Source organism: Anopheles merus, chromosome 2L, assembly GCF_017562075.2.
Source record: "Anopheles merus strain MAF chromosome 2L, AmerM5.1, whole genome shotgun sequence".
Lineage (NCBI taxonomy): Eukaryota > Metazoa > Arthropoda > Insecta > Diptera > Culicidae > Anopheles > Anopheles merus.
Window position 1 is genome coordinate 52,997,398 of NC_054083.1, and position 25,443 is coordinate 53,022,840.

The following is a 25,443-nucleotide window of genomic DNA, read 5'->3' on the forward strand; positions in this document are numbered from 1 at the left end:
GACTCACGGTGCCAAACGCGCCGTGAGAGGGATTGTAATTTGCTAATTGGGACCGTTTTTCGCTGCCAGGTGCCATGGGAGAAAGGAAAACATCTCGAACCGTCGCTGGGAAAACTTTTTGCTTTTGCCGGGAGCTGAGGGGGGGGGGGACTGAATCATTACCAAGGTCATTAACGATTACCAAGCGGCGGCGGCGGCGGCAATGGTGGTGGGGCTGCTCGAAGATCGAGAACCATCCGGGTAGCGCCGGGTATTCGGTTCGGTTTATCTTGTTCGCCTGGCGTGGCATATTGGCTTCCGGGAAAAACAACATGCCCGCTCGCTGCCTCCGCTCTTCCTCCTTCCTCCCCAATTCATGGTTCTTCTTGCACGAGGAGGGATTAGCTCTACCACGCGGAGCAGCGTTTGCTGCTCATCGCACTCTGAAGTAGATTAAATATAATCACTATTAGCTAGATTGAAACACCATCGAACACATCCAGCGCGCGGTATATGCTGTGCTCTTGGTTCACCGGTCGTCGGTTCGAATTAACATTTTGCCGCTGGGTGTGCCAAAGCGCCAAAAGTTGGCTAGCGCCCCGTAATTCGACTCTCCCACCGGCGGGTACAGAGAGAGCTCGCTAAAAAACATATCCATCTCGCCGAAGAAAAGCACACGCAGATACAAGAGGGACGGGGGTATACTGGCTGGCAACCTCCACCGGATGTCTGCAGGACATTCGTGGAATGGTTCTGCGAATGTTATTTCCAGCTGAGTGGCTTTCGTTACACCGGGCGTTAATTTCGACGCACCAAACCCTTGGCAGAAGCGACACCACAAGGATGAAGTGTCCTCCTGCGTCGGGCCATCGGGAATCGTTCGCAGAAAACAAAACAAAGGTCACAGCGCTCAAGGAGAGTAGCTAGTTGGTGAGATTTAATCTTATTTGTCGCACAGAGGCAAGGGAAGGTAATCACACTTCTTCCACCCCGCTTCTTGCCTTCTCTCGCTAAACGCAGAATTTATTAGATTTTCTGCTGTACAAAGTGGCTCTTTGTGCTACTTTTTGTAACGCGCTTTTAAACTCCCTTTTGACCCGAACAGATGTTTTCCATTGAAACGCCTGGACACAACAGGCCCCCCTGTGCACCGTTTTCGCGTGGCTGGCCGGTCGACGGGGGGGGGGGGGGGGGGGGGGGACAATCGCGATCGCGTTCAACGGTCAGTGTTTCGCGGGTTCAGTACTATGTGCTTATCGGTGTTGTCCCATCGTCCACCAAATTGAACTCACCTCCCTTATCGGAAGGGCAGTTTATCACTCCGTTCCGAGGCTTATCGCACGCTTCCCCCTCTTTGGCGAGGAAACGAAGCCGCGAATAAATAAATAATAAATAATCCTCAATTCGCGTTTGCGTTCGTTCGGTCGCATCCAATGATGATGATCGGTCCCGGTCGTTCAATATGACCGTTTTATGTGTTACAAGTTCCCTACCTCCCTTCCCCTCTCCAATTCTGTCACACGTAGACCTTGATCTTTGGTGAGCCAAGCACGACGATAGTTCCACACAGCGCCAACCCCTCCCCGAGCAATGTTGTGGACGAATAATGTGTGAGATTGTTTTGTTGTGCAAATGGGAAGCGGCGGCTGAAGTAATGCTCTCTCTGTACGGGCCTATGTTGTGCTATGGTTTTGGCTTTTCCTCCACCCGGAATGGGATGTGCTACGCGCGATGTACGATTGGAACCAGATTGAATCGGATACAGTTAAATCGCAATGGTTTGTGGGGTCGGGTAGGCGGAGAAACACGGTCGCGGTATGGTATCTTATCACAGCGACTTCACGCCATGCCGTTCGTCGCGAGGGCGACGAATCTTACACGCCAATCGGTCACTTCAATCCGCGTCCCATTGAGAACCGTACTCTGACGCCTTCCTCCTGCTCCTCCCTATCGCTCTCTCTTCTAGAGTGTTAAATAATCGATGTCATATAGAGCCGTTTGACCGGCGTGTGTTGTGTTTGATTGCCGCTGCACGGTACTACATTTATAGTCGGCCACGCTGGACTGCTGTGTGTTGGCTGTGTTTGAGAAGCTGGCGCACGTTTGTAGATGTCAAAAATGTGGACTGTCGATTAATAGTACACAGGGGCACACAGCACGACGAAGAGGCGAAATGTTGAAGGAAGACTCGCAACATTGCTGTAATCTAGAAGGCCAAGGAATGCTCGCTCTCTCGCTCTATCTCTCTTTTTCGGTGTTTTCGTGTTGTATGCTTGCACCATTTACAACCATTTGCACTCATTCTATCTAACGTTTTGCGTATCAGAAGTTCCTTCACGCGTATATAGGGTGGTCTAGTTTAAGTCTACATTAAAGTAGATTAAGAATGTGTGTGTGTGTGTGTGTGTGTGTGTGTGTGTGTGTGTGTGTGTGTGTGTGTGATTGGTAGATCTTGTAATTCGAATGGATTGGCTAATAATTTGATAAATTAGGTTATCCTTTTTCCGAAGGCCATATCAGCAATGATTCACACAACTTCGGTGCGTCACTCTGTTGCCGATCATCCATCAGCTCAGATTAATTTCCCGATTGCGCGAGTGCCAGGCGGCGCGGTGTGTGTGTGAGTGCGCAAAAAGAAAAGCAAAAAAATCCGCGCCAAAAGTCAGTCAGCTTTTGCTCAAACGTCAAAACGGGTTTCTCCATCAATCGACTCTCAATTGCGCTGGCTATTGAGCGGGTCTATCGGTCAAGAGGAAGCCGCGCACCAGCAGCAATATCATTCCTTCCAGCACACACATGACCCCTCTGTTGCGGCACACACGGATTTCCGCCCACAACGGTAGGCTCTCACCTTAACGGTAATTGAACTTTGACGCAAGTTTCGGGCCCGTCTTCCATTCCCCGTGCACTTCGACTTCGACCGGGCGTGTGTTTTGTCGGTCCGGTTCATTGAAAATTTATTTGGGAAAACTTGCTCCCGCGGCGGCACAGCCCACACTGACGTCACACGCCCCAGCAGCAGCCGCTCGGCGCGCACAGCGAGTTGAGATTGTGTGTTTGGAAGAAGTTTGGAAGTGTTGCTCAATACGGCAAAAGTTGAGTGTGCTGCTGCCATGCCCGTGGTTAGAAAAGCCTTTCTCTTGAAGGTTGCTCCTCCCCTGGCGCTTCCCTTCTTTTCACCTTCCCTCTGATTGGTGGTGGTGCGTGTTTGCACGTGTGTGTTCGGATGAAAGATCGGAAAAGAAATGTTCATTGCGCACAAAATTGGTATGCTTGTGGGGGAGGGGGGTTTTCGGTCAGTTGTGTCCATCGCTCATTCGACATTACCAAAAAAGAAGGGAAACGAAAAACAAGTCAATACATCGCAAAAATCCATCGGCCTAATGCGTTGATGCTACCTCTCACGGGAGTAAGATTTCTTGCTGTGGAAGGGGAAATTATAGACCGAAGACGCACCAGTGCCAGTGCCACCGAGAGTGGAGAAAGGAAAAGGAAGAACAATTTACCGCCATTATTTGGGGTTGATTTATTTTCCCTCCTTCTCCTCCTTCTCCTGCTCCCTAGATCATCGATTAGCTATATATGTGTGTTTGATCTTGCTGTGATGTGTCTCCTTCGGGGAAATGGGATCGTGGAATAGGTACACACGCTCACACAAAAAAACGAAAGAAGAAAGGTGTTGCAAACTGTCTTAAACGGTGATACCTTTTTTGATCATTTAGTGTGTGTGGGTGTGTGTGTGTGTGTGTGTCGTGTTTTTGTGGCAGGAAAAACGTGACACTGAGCGAATTCAGCGAATAACCGCTCTTCGTTTAGCCGTGCTTTGGGACAGCCGGTTTTTCTTCCCTTTTTGTCACCCCCATCAGCACAATCTTTCCACCCACCCATTTCTGGCAAATTGAGTGAACCTAATTGAGACGATCATTGTCGCGTGTATTTGTGTGTGTGTGTGTGTATGCGTGCTAGCGACGTTTTAGATAGACTATCAAATCTCACCTTCAGCCAGCAACGCGGGAGGCACGTTGGGATTGAAGGGGAAGGGGAGGGAGGGTTACATTTTTTGTTATAAAACAATATTATATTCTCATCCCCGATTCTGCGTGTTTTCCAAGCACTCCTCTAAAAGCACGCCTTCCAGGAACCGGATTGGTATTGATGTATTTTCTGTTTTCTGCGACCCCCAACAACAACAAGCAAAAAACAGGTGTACCGAAAAACATCTGGTAAATAAATGCAAAACAAACAAAAAAAGAATGCAACAGTTTATTTGTGTTCGCATTTGAAGCGCTTGCCTTTGCCGGGGATGCTGCGAGAAGAGGTCTCTCTAGAGCCTCTAGAAACATTAAAGCAACGCAGCAAGCTGCGGTGCTTGTGTGCGCCTGTGCGCCGACGGAAATGGGAAAAGACCGACGGGTGTCTCGAACAAGCGGCTGCCATGGAGACGCGCTTTTGAGTGTGGTATGCCTAGATTGTTCGTTTGTGCCCCGCTCTCCGGGGAGGGTGTGGAGCTTATTCTCCCCCCTCCCCCCTATACTACCCGTGGATGGAAGAATGCAGATAATACAGGTGCCAAAGATGGGCGCATTTACGCGTAGCTACATTTTCTTTTTCCGAAACCGAGCAGGGGCGCTTTTTTTTTTTGCACTGGCAAAGGTAAAAATAATTTCCATTTTCAGACCCATCCCCTTCTCCTTACATCCCCCTTCTCCGTTGTGCTGGGGTTGCTGGGGACAACGCGGGTAAAACGCCAACGCAAACGCCACATCAATACGCATGACATTTATCTCCGCCGAGCGTCCTCGTCGGCGCAGCGTTCGTCGTCCTTTTTCATCAAATCTGATCGCTCCGCGTCGTGTTCCGTGGTGAGAAAAAGGGGGAGGGGGGGGGGTTTTCTCCGGGGTCTTTGAATTCCTACAGAATGGGATGAAGGATTGTGATGCTCTACACCACCATGGTGGTATGCATGCTGCCTGAACGGATGTAAAACTTTAGAAAGCTTCCTCCCGGTTGGGTGGGTTTGGTCGCACTAACCTCTCTCATGGTACCGAAAACCGGCCCTTTTTTGTACCGGAAGCTGTTCCCAAAGTGAGAGGAAGGACGGTGGTGTTTTCCGCCGTTTCCACATCCTTATGATATGTATTTTTCCTCTCCTCCGTTCGTTCGCCGTTGATTGAGCCATTATTTCCAAATCGTTGGCGTCTTCTTCTTGTTTGCTATCGGAAATGATCCGAGTGATGCGAGTTCCGAATGGTATTTGGTGCTGCTTTTTTCCTGTTTTTTGGTTGCTCATGTTGATGGGTAAACAACCGACAACACCCCAGGTGCGGGTGCTTGTGTGTGTCGTTTGCCGATGTATCTGCCCTGGTGCCTGGGCTGGAGGATGGAGCGTTTTTGTGCGAAAATTCGAAACCCGCATTGGTGGCGTTCTTCGACAGTTTCCAGGAATTGGATCGGGCGGTGATGATGATGATGATGGTACGATAAGGATAGGATCCATCGTCCAGAAGCGTGCGTGTCTTTGCAGCACAAATAAAATGAATGCTTAGAGAGGGAGCAAAAAAGGAAAAAGGAGAACAAAACACTTCGAACGTGACTATAGCCCTCCAGCCCCCCCCCCCCCACCCCATCATCATGGTTCGGGAGGAGTGACATTGATCGAAGCACCTGGAGAGGATGCTGACATGATGGTACACAATGAAGCGTAGTTCCCGGAAATGATGATTTCCACCTGTTGTCGACGGTGTGCGCTCACAGCTGAAGTCGAGCGAATTGGTGTGACTAGACACGCAAACGAACACACACCGGGACATGCCGTTGTTTGAGTTACCATTCCCATTGGCAACCGTCCCCTTGGCGCATGACATGGCGAAAGGCGCGGGGTGGAGATGCTTCGAGGGGGCAGATGCTTTGGTACTGCTGCATTTAAGCTTCCATATCTGCGAATGTTCCATGCCAGCGAAATCGGAGAATGCCAAGCTCGTCGTCCCCGCGAACTCTCTCTTTCTCTCTGTCGGCGTTCACCACCCTCCCTTAGAAAGCTTAGAATAGATCCCGGGAGCAAAGCTCGAGACCAAGCGAGCAGCTTCATGGCGCGACGGCAAGGCAGAGGGGAAGCATCGAAGGATGGCATTTGATACGAAACACAAAATTAATAGCCAAGAGCCATGATCCGAGCGGCCAGGATCCTTTGCTCGCATGGTAGGACGGAAGGATGCTGGAGGAGGATGCTCACTGAATCCCGTTGCCACTCCCCCTTTTCCCCTCGGATAGATTATCCTTGCGCAGGAGTGCGCTGGTGGGTGGTTTATTACCTTCATCAAGTGCGCTGGTACGAAACGTTAGATGACTTATTAAAGCAGCATTCGGAGGAAAAGCGAAACAACAGGCTATTGTAGTTTATTCTAGAAATGAAGCTTCCAAGACAAAAACACTTGAGCCAAGCCTAACGAATGAAACATTGCAGTCTACTTCAAGATTATAAGAGCTAATTGTTGGAAGAAGTAGAGGATAGAGCTATGGCCCCCGGTATTCGTAAACGAAGAAAAATCTCTACGGGAGGTTGTCATCCCACTGCTAACGCTGAAGCCAACAGAATTAGGTTTCGATTGGATCTCAAGGCCGTCGATCGTGGTGGAGTTTTGTGCCCGATAAGCGCAACCACCAACCAGTTTGATGCGCAACGTTGGAAACCCCCAAACGGCGGGCCTCTCTTTGGCAGGTTGGTGCTCTTTGGCGCGCTATTCGGTTCAAGGTTGCGACCGATCTACGCGAACCGATCTACTGATGTGGTATTCGAAAGATGGCCACAAAGCCCGCTTCTTCTCCTTCGTGTTCGCTGACCGTATGACCTTTTTTTTTTGGTGCTGCTCTCAATCCCGTTTCCCCAGTTAGAAAACGGTCTTCCGCACCTGGCGACCTGCCTCCGTTCGTTCTTCCTTGCCGACAAGACCAGTTTTGGTATGGAAAATGATGTGATGAAATTATCATACTGTAAAGCTTCTACGCGTCGCTTCTGAAATCACTTGACTTATTTGCATTTAATTTGAAATACGCAACAAAGTTTGCTTTATCCGATTGAGATCTGATATCAAAGCTTCCTGATCTTTGTATGGATTTCGGCAAAATTTTGTTTTGTTGCAAAATTTTGGAACAGAATTGAACAGTTAAGGACAAGACAAAGTTAAGGTCAAACCACTTCTCACACGCAACCATGATGGTGGTGGCGGTGGGGAAAGGAAAACGAGTCGAAAAGGAACTTGATGGACCACCGAACAGGTCAGATCGTTAAATACAGGTTAAGTTTTTTTTTTGCTCTTCGCACCTTGCGATCGACTGGCAGTGTGAAGTGATAGTCAACCCGGCGAGGTCGCCATCGATAGATGGGGTTGACCATTCTACCCCAATTTTTCGCTCAAGACACCACTACCGGTTTGAGGATGGAAAGGATGGGAAGAAACCTGACCTATTGCCAAAATGATTTGCCAGTTTCGTGCGTCTTTAATCTTGCTCTCTCAAGAGAGCTTGTTGCCTACCCGAACTCTACTAACGTGTGCGTAAGCATGGGTTTGTGGTGCTCGCCGGTTGTGTTGCTTCCTTCTTCACAGTGAAACGGAGATCATTCGCACCGAAGATGGTTACCGACGCGTTTGTGATGTGTGATGGCGATTAGTTTCGCAGTCGCGATAAGGAAATGGCGAAACATCGTGCGTATGACATTCAAATGAGAATGCCAACGCCGGGCCTGCATGCGCGTTGTTGATTGGCGATCTCGTGTGATCGTTCTTTTAAGGGCTCAATCTCAAGAGGCTGTTCCAGGATCATTGCCTAGGTGAATCGTACCGTCGCTTGGAGGAGACGCGTTTGATGTGCTCCCATTAATTAGTGTCACCAGTCATGCGCTTGAAGGGGTTGTCTGTGCGTGTGTGCGTGTACGAGTTCCTAATGGCACAAACATGTAGCTCTTCTTACCGGGGTATCGGTGATGGACGGGTCTGTCGCAGGCTGTGTGGGGTTCGGGACGTGATCTAGGCGACGCGTTTATTGCGCATTGCGCCATGATCATGCCAACAATCCTAAGAGCGAACGAAATACTAACGATGTAGTGGTGTGTTTAGACGAAGACAGACACTAATATATGCTCTGCTGTCTAAATCCTCAACAACTCTTGCTTTAGGGCAGAATGTGAGTACTCAAAATTGAGAGACTCACTAATCCTATGTTCTTTTCTCCAATTTCAGGACTTTTTTGGAAAGTGATGTACTGGACTCTTCAAACTCTGAGATAAGGTAAGTTTGAAGTCTTTTCGGGATCTATACTTAAAATCGATTGTTTTGAAAAGCTCTTGATGTGTTGGGTATCCTATCATCAGGGATGTATTGATGATGGCTATTGTCTAACACATCCAAGTCCGTTGGTTGCATTAGATCAAGCTCTTGTCAAGCTCTGCGATCCTGGTGTAAGTGTTGTCGACACGGCTGCTGCTCTCGCAACGTGGAATGTGACATGCGCACTGACTCTCGGCAACATTTGGCGCGTTTGCAGTGTGCTTCCACGTCGACTGGCTACGGCGTGGCGAGATGATGATCATTCATTTGCCACGATCTTTCGCACTCGTGGAACCCGATCGCACGGATGCAAATCACGGGACGTTTGTGGGCATGAAAAACCCGTTTGGCAACCGTTCAAATCGTTGCTCGATATGGTGAAAACGGGCGGATATGGGTTTGATTATCCCCGTCTTTACCCAAAGGGCTGAAAGGAAGCTCCCAAGCGAACCAACCTCTAATACACACGCTGCTCAACTCTTGCATGCTTTCTAGTACAGTTCTTAGTTGTGAGCACATCCTTGTGTGTGTGCTGCTTAGTTTTTCCGCTCGGCTTGTTGTTGCATGGGAAAATCCGTGGCCCGCGGACGGAGACCGGTGTCTCTCTCTCTCTCTCTCGCCCTTACGCGTGTGTGTTTGTGTGTTTTTGGGGAGGTGAACCTGTGCCACACCGGTGGAGGTATCCAATGGTGTGTGTATGTGCCGAACCCGAGCGGCCGAACCTCAACCAGCGTAGACGAAGCTGTGGCCACATATTCTATTAATAGCGGTGGAAAATCGAACGGAAAATCAGTACCAAACCCGACCCGCACGTTGTCGTGTCGTCGTCTTCGTCGTCGTCATCATCGTCATCAGCCGGGGGACGGACGATCGTTGAGAAACGTGGTGGATTAGTGCGCTGTGAGCTGTTGTTACCAAGGGTGAAGAAGGAGCAGGAGGATCAGAAGAAGGACAAACAAGGAGAAAACAGTTGAAGTGTACGATTGCGCCGAGGTGTAAAAGGACGCAAGAGCGGTTGGCGGTTTAGTGCTGCGCAAACGATCGCAATCTAGGCGCAGCTGCTGCGCAAGTCTTAGGCAGTGTGCTGTGTGTAAGGCAGAAGTAATGCCAAATGGCAAATGGTGAATGGTGAAAGAAGAAAACATGCACAGTTAGAAAGAGACTAGAGGCGCAGGGGTAGAAGGAGAGAAGAACAAAAAAAAACAGGATATACCGACGACGACCACGACTTACCACGGTGAGGGTGCGCGGAAAGGTGAGTTTCTATGTGTGTTTTTTTGTTCTCTCGATGGTTGGCATTATTGAGTGTATTTATGAGAACAAATGGAAAACATTTCCCTGTGTTCCTAGTCAAAAACTCAAGGGAACTGGAGCGCTCCGGTGCGGGCTCGAGAAGTATAAGTCACTTTATTTCCCCCAGTACATTACGGTGAGTCATTAAGTGTTGCATTTCAACTCTCGAAAATGCATTCGCTGCTGTACACGGTTTAATCCCCAACAGGGAAACACCCTCTCTCTACCTCTCTCTCGGGACAGCAGCATCCGATCGTCATTTCTCACTCCAACCGTGTGTGTGTCTGTGTGAGGATGTTTTTCCTTTTTTTTCTCTCAGTTGATGTTTCATCACGGCAGCTGGATCTCGCATGCGCAATACGGCTGTCTCGGGGCCTGATCGGGCAGACGATCCTCGGTTTTCTTCTCCCGCTTTTTCCTTCACCCTCATCCTCATGTGCTAATGTGTATCTAGGTGGAATTGAGTGTGAAATGGATCAACTTTCTCGTTCAGCCCTCCAGCCGTGTTACGTGCACGGCCATCATCTTCCACGGCGGCGGTGGTGCGTGCCTCAGAGCAAAAACTGTCGCGATCGGGCCTGCCGGGTGGAAGAGTTTCTTATTATTCTCCGCTGGCTCGCTGGCAGCTGTCCGGAAGGTTCGGACATATTTTCGCTTTTGCGCCACACGTCCGTCTGCTGTGCGTTGCCAGTGTGTCGAAGAAACAGTCGCAACAGTCACCACTTAACAATGTTGGGTTCTTGTTGAGATGTTAAGAACATTCTACACTTTGTTTTGGAAATTTAATAACCTTTTTTGCAACAACATCTGTCGTTATGATTAATAAAAAAGTATATTTAAGATACTAAATAATAATTCGAACGGGTTTTGGGGTCTAACATCTCCTGTTGGGATTGTGAAATTGACACAAAACATAATCTATTCGACCTCAAAAAACACGACCAGAGTCCACCGGGCGAGCGGGGGGGACCGCCCAAACCCTGTGTTCCCTTGTGTCCCTGCTGGTGTCTGTGTGTTTGATGGCGCTGGTCTAACCATCCGTCCTTCGGCATCTGCGCATCTCCCGTGCTTGTACGAAGAAGAAGAAGAAGGAGAAGAAGAGCATCAACAACAGCAAAAAGCCAGAACATAGAGACGCACAAACACAGGGGCCGCACACAGCAGGCCCCGCTCACTAGGTGCGTATATTTTCCCAAATCTTTCCATTAGGCAGGCCCCGAGAGAGGAGGGAAGACGACCAACGGGGGGGCGTGGGGAATTAAAAGACACTCTTCCGAGGCGCACGCGCGCGCGCCGTCTCTCCTAAATCAAAGTGGCGTTGGTTGAGCGCGCGAGCCCGGGGGTTTGGGCCCCGAGAGGATTATCGCGGGACCGTGTGCGCGGACCGCATCAGTTTTGGGTGCGTGTGCGCGGCGTACCCCCACCTCCCCAATCCACAGTAGCAGCAGCCGTCGGTAAATCATTAGAGTTAAGCTATGTCGGCTGCGCGAGACGATCAGATATGAAGGGGGATAGGACGACGACGACGACGAACGGCGAGGATCAGTTCATTAACGCATACAAGCTGCATTCGTTCTGCTGGGCTGGGAAAACGCATCCGTGGTAGAACGTCCGCTCTCTCTCTCTCTCTCTCTCTCTTTCGCAGAAGGCACCCTCTGGCAGCAGAGGCTGGCCGTCCATTTCGATCTGTCGGCATGCGTTTGGGTTTTTCCCTCGGTTCGGTGTGAGTTATTCTTCCTCTTGGAGTGTGTTCTTCCTCACCCATTTCCCATCGCTTTCCACCAAGTTCCGGCCCAACGGGGGAGAAGACGAAGTAGTAGCGTGTGTGGTGTACCTGGTTTAGGTTTCAAGATGTGTGCGCTGGCGTTTTCGGCGTTTGCTCTTTTAATGAGCAAAGTGGAAGGAAGAGAGAGAGAGCGAGAGAGAGAGGGAGTGCTGCTGTATCTGTTCCGTAGAGGGCTTTACCTCTTGACTCTTTTTACTCCGATTGCTGATTGCTACAGGAAGGGCATGGTAGCAAATGGTAGGGGCGCGACGAACAAGGAGAGGGGTTAGCAAATGTCTCAAACTTCTCGAGATCCTAATTGCTTCTTCAGTTCCATTCTGCCGCCGTATGGGCAAAGCGATGATGATGAGATTTCAAAGTCGTCGTCGTCGTCGTCTTTGTACGGTGTGCGTGGCTCTTTGCTGCTGCCTCTGCAAGATGTTATTCCACTTCCAGCGAGGAAACGCGCAATGCGCTGCTGCGCCCCTGGCGGCACACGGAGGCACGTGCTGCAGCCGCACGACGAATGCGTTTCCGGTGGCGGTTTCATGTGACATGCACGTTTTAAATTGATGCCGAGTTTTCGTCCAAGACGGCACGCAGCACGGGTCGCCAGCGCACTCACACACACACACACAGAGCAGATTGTGTGTCTCGTGCGTACTGCGAACGGCTGCACGTTTTTTTTTTCACAGTAACTTTCTTCCCTTTGCTCCTGGTGGCGATGGTCCCTCTATAGTCCTGACATGAAGGGCGAAGGAAGAGGCTGTGCGTTGTGTTGTTTCCCGGGGTTCGCTGTCATAATTACTGGGCGGGGTAGCAACGAGCGGTGGTGCGGAAGACTGATGAGTTTCGGACGGAGCACACCCAGCTGTCAGACAGAGACCAACTCGCCAACTTGGATCCCCCGAACTGGAACGAGCGCAAAAATGTCATCGCCATAGTGCGCCCCGGGTGCGGGTTGAGAAATACTTACTGGCGAGATGCATTGGCTTCGTCTCTTCCTCCTCTGATCCAAGTTGGCGGGTCTTGGGTTTTCTTGGAGTTGTTTTGCTCGCTCGCGGGTTTGCAATATTCCCTGCCATCTCACCCAGTCAGCAAGGGTATGTCGGCTGCCCCCGGTAAGATCGGCTGTATCACGTTGTGCCGTTGGTCGTCGTCGTCCTTTTCGCGTCACACAAACAAGTCAGCAGTCAACTCGCTGCGGTGCTGGGTGGGTGGTGAAAGAAATGGAACGAAGCGGACAGAACGAACGGGCGAACGAAGTGACGTCTGTTTTGAATGTTTGGAAAAACATCGAACCCCAAAAACCAAGCAACACACAAGCACAAGCAGCAACACAGGCGAATAATAAAAACTCTCGAAAAATACACTCTCCTCCGCCTTTGCGCGTGTCGTCGGTTTGGAGGAGCAGCAAATGATGATGAAACTCAATACGCGAACACTTACCACCGACCCAACCGAGCAGCAGCTCGGGTTGTGTTGGGGTGTTTTGAGCCGGCAAAATGGAAAAGAAGAAAAAGTGTGCCTTTTTGCTCGTTACTTCTTAAAAAAAAGATCTTTCCTTTACATGGCCGGAAAAATCGCGCATTTCAAGCCGCTCTCTCGGTCTCTCTCGGTTATGAATGTAATCAAATTATTTGCGCACGTGCACACCCCTTTTATACGCTTTTTGGCGTTCGTTCGCGTCACTGGTTGGAACGAGGAAAACCGTTACCATCGAACGCGTTTGGTTGTTACGAATCAATCCGAGAGGTGAACCGTGCGCGATTGATCGAGATTTTGGCACGGGCATAGGAACGCGTGTGCCAAATGCCAAGAAGTGTTTCTCGCTCGCATTATATTAGTATTGTATTATGAACGGTCGAGAAAGTTGTTATATTGATGCGTTCCAATGCTTTGAAAGAGTCGCCGCCGATCGTCGCCTAAAGCGGAAAGCCTTTTTGTGTACTTCCGGTAACCGATTGCTCTATCCGTCTTATCCTGCCAACTGTCTTCTTATTGTGGTGAATTCTAAAAAAACTAACTTTTCCAAAGTGGCAACAAAAGCGGAAGTATTGTCCTTCTTCGTCCTCAGTACAAACATTCACTTTTTTTTTAATGTCAAGCTTCTTTCCCATGGCGTCGTCGTTAGCGAAGCGTCAAATTTACTCGATTCTTTAAAGAAAAAAAAAAGGTAAAAAATTGTCTTTGTGTGCGTTTTTTCGTTCTTTTCATGTGCCTCTTCCCTCTCCTCGTCTGTGTTTCTCCTTCCTGTTTCGTCTTTTTTTGTTGTTGTTCGAGTTGTCATTTCGGTTGTCGAAAACCTTGGGCGTGAAATATTAATTTGTCCGTGGTGCGTACGGTACACTTCTTGGTTGAGGTTGTTTCTTTCTTTCTTTTTTTTTCATTTTCCCCCCACGGAGCGATTTTCTCGCTTTTCTTCGCGTGTGCTCGCACGTACATACCGTACCGTACACCCACATCCCGGCGACTCTCCCGGCATGTGACCTGACCTCCGTGATCTCGGCTGTGTGCTTGTGTGTATGTGGTGTTGTCGTGTTGCGCAACCCAAAATCCCAAGAAACTGTCGAAACGTGTCGACTTCGAATGTCAAGCACAACACTCCCTGGCTCGGGCGCGCGCACACACAACAGCAAAGCGTATTTTCCGAATGGAAAATGAGGTGTTTTACGTTCTGTCTCTCTCTGTGTGTGTGTATGTGTTTCTCGGATGAAAAGGTGTGTACACCTCTTGTGCATGCTGTAATCGACGACCCGATCGACGGTCGGTTGCCATATAAGGATGTAATGCTGGCGCTAAGCGGCACAGGATCGGTAGAAGTAGAAGAAATATCGGAGGAAAAGCAAAATAATAAAATGGTTCCTAATTTATTCCGGTGTTTGAAGTGGATGGTTGTACCGTTGCCGATTGACTTGAATCTTAATTAGGATGTCTGTGTGTGTGTGTGTGTATGTGTTTGTGCTGGTAACATTTTCGTGCCGTTTGATTGTATTATGCCCCTCGAACCTTTTGGCATTACCAGGAATGTCGGGTACCAGCGTTGCTAGGGAATTCAATCATGCAATTGCTAATCAATCCACTGAATATGTAATTCACTTTTCGTAACCTTTACATCGCCTCACCGGCATAAGACCCCTTGTGATAGCCCCTTGTAAGGTACGCCCGATGTATGTATGATTTGAATAATCAGCATCCTATATTATGCACAATTATGATTTGCACTCAGCGTTATGTGAAACCCGAAAGGGCCAATGATTCATTTGGCACTTGCTCCCACCGAACACACACACCATGCAAAACAGGGCAAACAACAAAAAAATTGGCAAAACTGTTGGTTTTGCCCTCCAAGAATACACATACACACACACATGCGAGAGCTAAAAGCAACACTCCGCGGCTTCTGTTCTTCGACTCTTGCCGTTCATTATCGTTTGCTTCGTCCCTTCCCCATTCGTTTGCACTCCTCTGCTACACAGAAGGCTTTTAGGCATTTGAATTGCTTTGAATTTTGCTGTGCCCGGTTTGGTGTAATTTTCAGCAGATGTGGCGCTTCCGATGAGTCCGAATTTGAACCTGCCGTTTCTGCCTTGCTCGGGTAGAACAACCGTATCATCGCCGCATCGCTTTGCGAAGAGCGCCGCATGCATTATCAATTCGTACGCAAACGGTATTGTTCTCCGGCAAAACCCGTTCCTTCCAGTTTGGCATAATTATGCTATGGTGTGCTGCTGTTGATACCTTCATGCGCCACAGTACGCTGTTTATGCCCAGTCATGCAATTGTTGGGGCAAATTTCCCAACTCTGCTAATCACTGTAAGCCCCTGCTGTGGTGGGGGTGAGTGCTGTGCGCCGTTGTTCTTGTGATAGTTCCAGCTGAGACAAGCCAAGCTGGCTGGAAAGAGCAGCAGCGCGTACCGTACGTCGTGATAGCGATAGGCTGGGCAGAGGCTGGGCCGTGCAATCAAAGCGGCGCACTAGCTGGCAGACTGCCTTCGCTCGCACATGACCCCGTCGACTCAAACACACATACGTACATTGGCATTCACTCGTTCGCTCTGTCTCCTGCAGATCGATCTCGGGTAGAACGGTTTGTGACACACATGTGTGTTTATCGCTTCAGCAAGCAAAAGGACTACGACCTCACGCCGACGGCGACTGCGGCGGAGGCAATCCCCGGGACCATCCGGCTTCCTCTTGGTCCTCTCTCTCTCTCTCCCTCTCTCTTTTGTGCCGCTCCTTCGTGTCCTTTCTCTACGGCCCTCTCTTGTTGGGAGTGAGCAAGATGATCGTCAGCCTTCCCGTTAACATCTGGACGGGAGAAGACAGAACCGTTGATGCTTCAGTCAAGTACCGCATGAGTGGATGTTTTGTGTGCGAGTGTGTTTTGTTACATTTTAGCCCAGAACCAGAAGTCAACTTCGCTGCTTGAAACCCGGTATCACCTCCCAGGATTTCTGGAAGCAAATTGAAAAAAAAAAACCCAGTCCACCCAATTCCCTTTGTAGCACCCAGGGAGCAGGGGGGGTCCAAAGGGTCGTCATTCTTCGGCCTGGAGCGAGGTTGGAATTCGTTCCTGGTGGGCTGCTTTGGAAGAATTAGATCACCCGCTTCGGTCCGTGCACCATAACGGTATACGAAGGGAAGAGAGAAAGAGAGAGAGAGAGAGAGAGTGAAGAAATTCAGCAGCACGTTGGTCTGTGATTATTTGGATCAGTGCTGGCCGCCGCGCGTCTAAGCAGGGTTTAAACCCGAAAGGGCATTTTATGGCCAGCCGCAAAAAAAACCCGTGAGTCAGTTGGCAAGGAATGCAGCAAAAGACGATGCAGGGGGAGAGAAGAACAGCAACAACAAAAAAGCGATAAAACTTTCCCCCTTCTCACACACTCTCTCTATCCCTCGCAGCATGGATACAGCTGGACCTAGACTGATTGAAAGCGCCCTGTGTGTGTGTGTGTGTGTGTGTGTGTGTGTGTGTGTGTGTGTGTGTGTGTGTGTGTGTGTGTGTGTTTCTGTGTGCACAAACGGTCGTTAAAACCACCCCAGCAGATGTGTGTGTGTGCATGCAAATGGTTGCAATGAAACAACAAAAAGGAAGACGTTCGATCGATCACGCGAAGGGTGCGAAGGGCGCAAACTGCGTTCGGAAACTTGAAGCGCGCATTTTATTGCCATTCGCGGACGAGAAGGGGGGGGGGGGCGGGGGCAGGAGGGGTAGTAGCGCATGCATGCATCATCATCTCCAGTGAGCTGTGTGCGTACGTGCGTGCATGTTTATGGATGTTTTTTCGGCAAGCAAAACCTCTGGTGCCGCCCCCTCACATACGGATAAACAGAGCAGCAAACACAGAAGCCAAGGATGCGGTTCCTCCCCCCCTCGCTTCTGATCGTGTCATGGCTGGATCGTCGGCACGCGCGCGCACACGGATTATCCCGCACATCTTCCATGATTGTGTTTTGAAATTCGAACACGCTCAGACAAATGATGCTGCTGCTGTTGCAGTTGCACAAAACTCTCCACCAAGAGACCACCGATTCCCGATGCAAAAGGCAAACAAATTCGATCCCGGCTGTGGCTTTCAGGCGCTACCGTTTCCCATGGTATCTATTGCGCGCTACCGCAAGCACGCAGAATGTACGGAGGCGCGGCGTGGAGCCATAATTCCCTTCCTAAACGTTAGAGGCGCAAAGGCCGGGGACAGAATAATGACAAACGTGACTGTAAAAGTTATGGCCAGTAGAAACAACCGTCACTGGGAGTCTAGTAGGGATGGTGGTGGTGGTGGTGTGTTTCCTTCTGCCGTGGTGCCGTGGTGAAGCAAACTTTAAACAATTGTTTTGTCTCTCTCTAAAGGCGCTTCGCAATTGATGGTGTGGCGTGTTGGTTAGGGGTTAATAGAATTGTTGCGATCGAATGGTAGCATTGGTGGAATGATAATAATAATGAAAAAACCACCCAACTTCAATTCGCTAATAATCCAGGCACGATCGTATTGTTAATACGCCGCGAGGGATGTGAACAGTAAGCGACACCTCGCCGTTTGAATTTGAAGCATAAATTTTGATTGATTTCTCCGGCTTGGCGGCTCAAACGGGCGCGTTTTTAAAGCAGTCAGCAGTGGTTGAGTGTGCGGCTTCACTGGAGTCGTTAATTATTATCTTGCTCGTCGTAAAAATCACCAACCGTCATAAATGTGTCAATCATTGTGTCCGGTGGCCTGTCGCGGGGAGGGAATGAGAGAGAGGGGGGGGGCTTGTCACTTCACCCCGTCAATGTTGTTAAAACTGTTAAAACTGACGTGTGAAGGAAACTAATTTCCAATGAACAAAACCCCTTTAAGCGTTAAATGAAATTGATAATAATTTGGTGCCGTGACCAGGAATCGATGTGCAGTTTCAGAAAGCGTTCAAAGAGCTTGGGTGGAATAATTTCACTGCAAATGGGTATTAATTCTGCGTACCTTATCGGATTGTTGCATTCGATTTAGGTAAGGCATTTGATTCAAATTTATGAGAAAACCTCAACAAATCGGTCGGACGGTTTCCCTTCATTAGATTTCTCAGGAACAAGGGGGCCGCACGCATCCTGGAATACGAACGCATGCAACAGGTCCTTTCAACTGAACCAAGGATTGAACTTTCGCCACCGCAAGTGTTGTGTGTGTGTGTGCAGTCAGTTTTGCCGGGCTTTGATGAAGCGTTTCGCGCCCGAACGCGACACAGCATCCAGCAGTTTCAGCACGACTAAGCACAGACACACCGACAGCAGCCTACCACCATCGCGCTGCTGCTTTCATGATGAAGGAAAAGGTCAATTGATTTCCCTCGGGCGAGATTTTTCCGATCGAAAGCTTTTTGTTTCCCATTGGGGGGGAAGGGGCCACTCTCTTTCTCTCTGGTGCCCTTTTCGCTGCACGCCTACTCCACCCTTCCATCATTTGATTGGCGCACACCTTTCGCTTTGCTTTGCTCTACTTACTCTTCCCGCAGTGGGGCCATCTCATCCCCATCTTCCCGCATCCTTTTGTGCTCGGGGGAGGGGAGATGGAGTGGTGGATTCAATATTTCCGCCGTTGTTGTTTATTGTGTTTATGAGAGTGGAGGATGGAGCGTGCGCGCCTGGGGGGAGGGTTTGTGTCTGTGCTCCGTTCGCTTTTCCCGTTCGCTGGAAACTGGAATGCTTCATTCCGCTCCATTAGTAGCCGCGACCGTCGTGTTGTCAGTCACTTTCGTTGAAGCGATGAGCGAACAAGGACGAGGGAAAGAGGGGGATAGAGAGTTGGAGGGAAAAACCCTTTATCTCCATGGTTCAACAACATTAGCCATCCCTCCCGTGTCCAGGTGAATGATTTCATGGTGAAGCACCCGGGGACTCCGTGCGTGTGTGTGTGTGTGTGTGTAGAGGCAAAGGACACTTCAACCCACACAACGAGAGCAGCCCCGACCGAGTGCGTGCGTGCGTTTGTTGAGGCAAATCGAATCAGAACACGGGAGCGATCAATAAAGTGAAATACTTGCTCCCTCCCACCCTCGAATGGGGCTGATTGGAATGTGTAAGTGGCTGGAGAGAACTCCTTGTCATCCTTGCAGGGAGGGGAGGGGGTGGGAACGCTAAGGGCGGCACACACACACACACAGACCTAACGATGCATCCTGTTTGGTGGGATCGTAATTGAATTCAATGTAAGGCAATTCTTGTTTGACGCAAATTGAAAAATCTCGGCGCTTCTCCTCCCGTGGCGAGAAACGCGCGCGCGCTCACAAACAAGAACAGAACACAAGACACGCTAGAGAGAGAGAGAGAGATTAGCCTCACCTCGTGCTCGATCGAAGCAAAGACACAGCGATTTAGATCTCTGTGTATGTGTTGGCAGGTTACCACACCACATACAACACAACAGCATCTCTCAGCTAATTGTCGTGTGTGTGTGTGCGATGAGTACATATCGACCACCACTAACGGAACCGGGTCACACATTGGAACGTTCCTCGAAGCACCTCTAATATCGTGTTCCATCTGCTGGGCAGCGGTGAGAGCTGCTACTACTGCCAGCAGTAGAGGGAGGACATCCCCCTGGGATGGGGAGGTCACACGGGCACACAGAATCGCCAGGGGGAGATCAACGCATGGGCAAGATAAAACACTCTCTCACATACAGCAGCAGCAGCACTGTCTGTTAGAACGGCTCACACATGCTCATGAATCTCAAACAAACCCCTCTTGACCGAGAAGACTGCCCCCACAGCACGGTGTGTGAGTGGTGAGAGACCGTTGCTAGACTGCCCGACTCACCACACGCCGCCAGGGTGCGAGCTTTTGAAGGGCAAAGGTTGAGCACCACCGAGAGCGCGGTCCGAGTGAGCCTGCCTCCCGCGCGGTGGCTTGTTTGTTTGGGAAATGTGGGAAGCTCGTGGCAGCCAACGAGCGGCAATACTTTAAAGTCACAAGCCTGCTGTGGCTAGTTTTCTTTTCGGGAAGACACGACAAACATGAATCCACGGACAGCTTTAATCGGCACATAGAGGAGCTGCTATTTCTAGTGCATAAAAAACGGATGGAATCTATGTTGCACTACCCGGTGCTCGCCCGCGGTTGATGTTTAGTGCCGGGCGCGTGTGTCTCCCCGTCTGATCGATTGGTCGATACGCGTGTGACGTCAGTGGAAACCCCCCCCCCTTCCGCTCCGCACATTATAGGGTGCTCGGGCTTAAGGAAATAGCCATCATTAAAGCGTACGTGTGTGTGTCGCTCTCTGTACTGCGAAGAAGGTGGAATGGCAAGCGAAGAGATGATTAGAAAGGCATGGAAGGAAGGAAGGAAGAAGGTCAGTTGTTGATTATATGTTTTCCTTTTTTCCATAATGTCAAACGATTCATGGTCATGTCACTGTTGGGCAAATGGCGCTGCTGTGTGAGAACCTTAATCCTGCAAGAAGCAGTAAGGAAGAAATCTGTACCCCAGAAAACGGAAGATCTGTATTAGTCCGTTGTGGGGCTGCTGGTGTTGAGTGGGGCTCATTATTAAATACTGACCTGTGTATGTGGATGTGTGTGTGTGTGTGTGTCTGTTCCCCCGTTCGTCGACGACTCGAGATGAATATTACGCACATCATGGGAAGGAGAATAGGTAATGTGTGTCTCCTCTTCCTTTGAATCCTTTTTTTCCCGGGAGGCACTGGCAAACGGGATCCTCCCCTGCTCTAAATGTAGGTCATTTTGTGTTCGTTTCGTTGGGAAATTATTGATCATCTACGAAAGCACCGCTCTCCAACAGCAAATTTTGTGGGTATGGGAAGAGGAGCGCGCAAGCGGAAAGCATGGGACAGATTATTTCGACCCTGAGAGAGGCATATCATCGTGAATGGTTTGGCCCGAGGACGAGTCATTTCGCTTGGACAATGCTTGCGGCTTGCTGGAACTGGAGAGTGGGGGGAGGAGTGGGCGGGAGTCTCCGGTTGAATTTGGAATAATTTATGAAAATGTTGTCCCACAAACAGCAGCAGAGGGTTCGAGGGAAAATCGATCGAAGCGGCGAATGAGAGAGACAGAGAAGAGAGATACAAGATTTATGTTTCCCATCGATTAGGGATCATTTCCCGGTCGGGATGATAGTGATTGCGGTGATATCCTGGGACAGAGAAAGGATATGAGATTTCAATAGACCCCTCCTGTCCAGGAATTGCTTAAAACCCGGTTTTGCGTAGACAAAGTGGTTGAATTCTTCGTCTACTTCCTTTGAATATCGGAACAAACAAAAAAGTGCACGAAATTCTGAATGAACTTGGAAATAGCCGCACTCCCTCTCTCTGTCCATCTCTTCTTCTCTGCTGTGTTTCCTTCACCGTTCGCGTGGTATGTTGTTTGTGTTTTGAAGTCGAAAATAGCCAACCGCCGGCCGCAACCGCGCACCACCACCCCCACCCTCACCGTCGTCGTCGTCGGCTGGTTGCTATTTTTTGAGCTCGTCTTTTTTATTGTGAATGAAAACTCTATTCTCCATCCGTTCCTAGTCCGGTCTGGACCGGGGCCAACTTGGGGAAAGGAACAAGTTTTTCAAGATTCTTCTCCCTTCGGAGGGGGCATTCCATCCCGACGACCCCCTGCATTGGATAAGAAGTGTTACACCTACATAATTTACCAATTGGAAAAGAGAAACAACAACTTTTCCAATTTCCAATCCCACGCCCGCGTCTCGCTCTCTCCCTCTCTCTCTCTTCACCTCCAGCACTGCACCTAATGTTGGTCAGGTGTGTCTTTTCCATTCTAATTTAGATAGATAGACATACACATCCCCCAAGGAAGGAAGGTCTATTATGTTCGCGTGTGTGTGAGGTGGAGAGGAGAATTGTTGTCTTGTGAGACTTCTCGCAACGTCCAGGCGATCGAAGAAGGCGCTGGGAATCAGCAGCGGCTGGCTGCGTTCTGCTCTGCTATCGATTGCTGTGTATTTGGTTAAATATTTAACCGCTTCGTTCGTACTCGGCATTTTGCCACGAGCGGATGTTCCTGGTGGCGGCTTTTCCTTCTTCTTTTTTTTTGCTTGTCCGCTGTGTTGGCCTCCCGTGATGCTGATAGTCCATATTTTGCCGTTCCACTTCGCCGACGTCTGGAGAAGGCCATTGGGGGGAGGCAAAGAGCGGCATACATACCCGCCAAGCGCACAATACAAATGCCCAATGGAGCGCGTTTAAAGAAGAACCCGTGTGCGTGTTTTTTCTCTCTCTCTCTCTCTCTCGCTGTTGCCTTTGCCTCTGCTTTTCTCTTTGCGCTTTGTGCGCCATCCATTTGGTGCCACGCGTGGGGTTTATTGAAAAGCGGGCGCCCACGTGAACGCAACGCGTGTGGCCTACCGTGCGTCTCCATTTAGTTTTGTATTATTTGAAACCCCTCCCATCCCCTCCCCCCCATCACTAACACGCTTCGTTGTCTCCACCGATCGAACTCGTGTGCAGTTGAAGTGTGTGTGTGTGTGTTTTTTCTGTAATCAAAAGCGAACTATGGGTAAAGAATGGAAGCAGACAATCAATAGTGATGGGAAGGTAAATGGAAGAAAAAACAACACAAGCATAGAGGTATGAGACATAGAGAGAAAGGGAGACAGACGAACCAAGAGAGACCGCTGGAGCGTGTTGAGGATGTACAAAGCATAGCAAAGCCAACAGCCCCCACTCGATGGTTCCTGGTTTGAAATGAGGGCTGTGAGCTGTGAAGCAAGAAAGGCAAGGCAAAGAGGGAACGAAGAAGAGGAATAATAAGAAGATGGACATCGAGGTGCAGACAAACACGCACATAATTTATCACCACCACATGGAGTGACAAATGATCGAAACATATGCTGCTCACAAATCATTTTCCTCCCATTTTTCCCCGTGAGCGCGAGTGAGTGGGACGACGGTGTGTGTGTGTGTGTGTGTGTGTGTGTGTTGCCATCGTGCACGCATTTCCTTCGCTCGCGCATTGCAACAGTCCAGAGAGCAAGCGAAACACAGAGACAGAGAGAGAGAGAGAAAGAGAGAGCATGAAAATATGAAGGAAAAAACGGGAAAGTGTATGTTTCTCCTGCAACGAATGCAAGTTGCACGCGCGATAGTGAACGGATGGGTAGGTAAGGTGAGCCGAGAGAGAGAGAGAGAGAGAGAGAGAGAGAGAGAGAGAGAGAGAGAGAGAGAGAGAGCAGCTCACTTACGGCTGGAGAGATCTCACGCAAGGAAAATTGGAAAAACTGACCGAGAAATAGCAGCACCATAAATGGCAAAACTCGGAGAGCTAAAGAGCGACGGAGAGGGTTCAATGTGTTGTTGTTTCACACAGGATGCACTCACCGTGTGTCTTCCTTCCTCGAAGCCATGTTCGCATTTCGTTCTATCATTTATCATCCAGCATCTTCCTTCTTTTCCTTTTTCAAGAGCTCAGTTGCGTTTCGAATTGGTTTCGATTCGCTTCAGCGGTTGCTTTGGCACTGATTTTCCTCTCCCATCGACTGTCTGTATGCGCATTCCTTCACACTCAGCACAGAGCGAGCGAGCGAGAGAGAAAGAGAGAGATGGTGCGAGAGCGAGAGCGACGAACGCACGTGTCAAAGTGGAATTGTGTGAGAAAAGGAAGGAATGAAGGACTTGCACGAGGTTCTAAAACATATGTACAATGTGAGCTCTGTGTATATGGTAGAGTGTGAGACTATGTGCAAATTGATGGAATTTTCCCTCATCTCTCAGCTTCTCCTTTCCGTCCACCTTTTGTTAAGACTAATTCTGACTTCAATGTATCGTTTGTACTTGTTGTATGCTGAAATGGTCTATTAAACAACCATTATAATCATTTAAAATGTATACACGAACATCTTAAAGAACTAACTAAGCGACGAACGATAGCGAGAGCGGTGCTCACGGTGAATCACAGCTCATTCTCACCTCACGCGCTGCGCTGCTTGTCTGTCCGCTCATCACTTGGCACGGTGATAAGAAGATGATCAAACACATCACCGATAGTGGAGCTAATGACGTCGCGTGCGGTGGAAGCAAAAGAGCGAAAGAGAGCGTAGATACCGCTCTCCCATAGAAATGCCAGAAATTTCTATCTAACAGCGCGCCGTAACACGCTCGCAACGCTCTCGCGTGGCACTCTTTGCGCTCAGCTCGGCTCGCTCAGCTCGGTTCACCGCCACACACACAGCAGCTGTGGGGCACATCGCTCTCACCCACGCGGCTCACTCTGGGATCGTAACGCGTACGGTACGGACGTGCTTTTTGTGTTGTGTGCGGCTGGCCCAGGCCCCGTTCGGTTTTTTTCGGCCCTTTGGTGGTGTTGTGTGGTGGTCCTGCTGCTGTTGCTGCTGCTACTGTGACCGTTGCAATATACAGAGAAAAATAGAGAGAAGGAGAGAGAGAGAGAGTGTGTGTGTTTGCATCTAGCACAGCAGACAGCAGTAGTGATGATGGCCGGTTTCTCTCGTGTGCGCACCGCTAACATTCGCGAAAAGTGACGTGAAAATCCGTAATCCGCCAAAAACAACCGGACCAACGGACGGGCGGACGAACAAGTAGAGTCCGTGCGTAGCCCAACGAAGCAAAAAAACACACACACATAGAGAGCAGCATTTGCCAAAACCGTGACGCGCGGCGCGTGGTCTTCTTCGCTTGTGGTGTGTATGGTTTGGTACCCCTCATTTGTGTGTTATGTGTATGTGTGTGTGTGTGTCTATGGTCGTGTGAGCGATAACGTTTTGGTGGGTCTCCGCGCCAGGGGGATGCGCGATAAAGTGTGTGCAGTCCGCGAATGTGAGAATTGGGAGTGAAGCAGCAAAATAATCAAATAAGCAGCTAAAAGGCAGCAGCCAGCGTCGTCGAAGGTTTTTGTCGCACGGGCACACACCTTCCCACCCACCTACCCTTTGCCCTCTCGCGTTTGTGCGATTGAGTGCGAGAGATAGATCTCGGTCGTCGTCGTGCGTCCGCCTTTGTCAGTCTCTGTGTTGTGATGCAAATATGTCAACAACGAATTAAAAAAACACACACAGCCGAAAGCGCCGTGTCTAGCCAGGCGCCCGTCGGAACTCGGTGAGGTGATAGAGCGAGAGAGAGAGAGAGAGAGAGGCAGAGAAGGTAGAGGACGAGATTGTTTGCATACGGCAAACAACACGGGCAGCAAAGAGCTTAACGAAAATGGTCCGCAGTTCCATTGATCTGTATGTGCCGGTTCGGTTTTCGGAGATTGAAGAACCGAACAATCTGACATGTTTCAGCAAGACAGAGTGACGACGGGTGTTCTGATCATCTTCGAGGGTTCGCGGGCGTGTTAGAAAAAGGCTGCTAAAGCAAGGGTCACCAAACAATAGCGTCACGGCGCGACCGGCGGCGGAGTTTTGCATCTGTTCGTTTATCAGCAGACAAGAGCGCAGAGAGCGTGTGTGTCCATCCGGTGACAGAAGCTTATCTATGGATCGTAAAAAAAAGAAGCGATAGGAGAAGATTTACCCTTGGTCGAGGGGGGGAGCGCAGTTGGTGGGGTGCACCTTGAATGGTGGAAGTGCAAATATTCGGTGCGCTGGAGAGGAAGGAATAATAAACTCTGTGGCAGACATT

At 49.7% G+C, this 25,443-nt stretch overlaps 1 protein-coding gene across 10 annotated transcripts in view; it reads left to right on the top strand.

Moving 5' to 3' along the window:
• Positions 1-25,443, top strand: part of LOC121592444 (myocyte-specific enhancer factor 2) — a 55,344-nt gene that overhangs the window by 9,933 nt on the left and 19,968 nt on the right. For 7 of the 10 annotated variants that reach the window (XM_041913881.1, XM_041913871.1, XM_041913882.1 and 4 more), the window contains exon 2: positions 8,217-8,264. The exons of 1 other annotated variant lie outside the window; for it this stretch is intronic. The gene's annotated coding sequence lies outside the window, so the exon portion shown is untranslated. Of the gene's footprint in view, positions 1-8,216; positions 8,265-8,903; positions 9,559-24,061; positions 24,504-25,443 lie in introns of those variants that run through there. 2 more of the 10 variants (XM_041913873.1, XM_041913874.1) reach the window with 2 other exon arrangements.